The sequence below is a fragment of the Nematolebias whitei genome, chromosome 5 (assembly GCF_014905685.2).
Source record: "Nematolebias whitei isolate Nwh7 chromosome 5, NemWhi1, whole genome shotgun sequence".
NCBI classification, from domain to species: domain Eukaryota; kingdom Metazoa; phylum Chordata; class Actinopteri; order Cyprinodontiformes; family Rivulidae; genus Nematolebias; species Nematolebias whitei.
The window spans coordinates 19,623,345-19,625,142 of NC_056502.1; positions in this window are offsets into that span (position 1 = coordinate 19,623,345).

The following is a 1,798-nucleotide window of genomic DNA, read 5'->3' on the forward strand; positions in this document are numbered from 1 at the left end:
TATAAATATTGCTCCTCAGGGAAATCCAGAAATGTTCAAGACAAAAATCTTCACCAGCATACCCCCCAGGGAAAGTTCCTTCTGTTTCCTAATGGTTAAAACAATTTACACTTATGTCAGAAAATGTGCAGCATCTTGTGTGTGTGGGGGGGGGGGGGGGGGGGGTTGAGCCTCCTCACAGAATGTAAACACAGAGACTTCCTGTCTGCAGACCAAACAGAGGGGGTGCTCCAGCATTTGAGAGAGATAAGTGGGAAGGCATGAACTCTGAGGGAGGAGAGGAGAATCTAAAGATGCTAAAATGAGGAAAAGAAGAACAGAAAAAAGTCAGAAGGCAGTTGCAAGTAGAAAAATGTGAGGATGTGAAATATCATTTCTGTTGTTGAAATTTGGAGTAAAATATTCTGATGAACTGGAGAAACTAGAAAGGAGAGATGTGACTCACACACTGAAAAGTAAAATTTGATTTATTTCTTAAAAGTAAAAATTTCAGCAGCAAGAAAATGATTCATGTGAAGGTTCAACGATGATTTAAGAGTGAAGTACTTTTGGACGCTAAAGGATTTTTGGGTTTGGACATGAAGACCGCTTTCTTAGGACACTAATCTGATGCATCCAGAGTCTCTGTCTTGTCTTCATCAGCAGGTAAGTTGACATCATATTTATTTTTTAATACAAAAAATATATATATATATCAAACCATTCAGACATAAATTTAAAAACAAACACAACAGAGCATGTTTTGTTCCTGTAACAGATTGCTGAGATTGCTTTAAGAGCTCAAGTGAAACTATAGTTTACTAATCCGAGATTAGTGTTGGATTTTTAATCTGCTATTCCACAGTTTCTTTCAGTTTTTCAGTCACAACACAGACACAAGTATGACTACCACACTGCTGCTAAAATATATGTAGCCTGCTATTTTGCCTCCAGGCCTCCTGTTTTCCTCTCAGTATCACGACATGAGTTGCATCACCAAACTCTAGGATGCTGGAAAAGATGATCTGGAGGATGGAAAATAAAATTTGATATGAATTTAAACATTTGAGCAAACTTCATACCAGTATCAATATGCTTGTTTTGGATGGCAGTTAAAAAGATAACCGCAACAATCTAAATAAATTTGAGATGGCTAAATAATTGAAATCATTTTGGTTGGAAGCCACTAAGAGTACTTTAGTCCAGATGAGAATTCCTGTGAATTGACAATAAACTTAAAATCTTTAGTTGAATTAAGCTCTTAAAGCATATGTTCAAATTTTATTAAGTTGGGTTTAATTAAGGAATATCTTACCTGTTGTGGATAGCTGTTTGAAGGATTTCAAACAGGAGATTAAATCCTGTATAAACACTTTATAAATCATTAATAACTGCTTATTATGCATTAATTAAGGGTGACAAGAGAGACAAAATTGACCAGTTTCTTGCCAAATAGTGAGCCAAATCTATTCACTTACATATTTCATTTAGAGTTGTTATATTAAACATTTCAGACAAAGTTACTACCTTGTAAGCTTAATAAGCATTTGTAAACCTATTTCTTCAGCTTAAATTAGTTGTAGATACTTATAATGCAATGATAAAGTACAATATATATTTATTTATATCTATATTTATCTATCTATCTATATCTATCTATATATACACACACATATATATATATATATGCACATATATATACACATATATACACATATATATATACATATATACATATATATAGACGCACACACACATATATATATATATATATATATATACACATATATATACACACATATATATATATATATATATA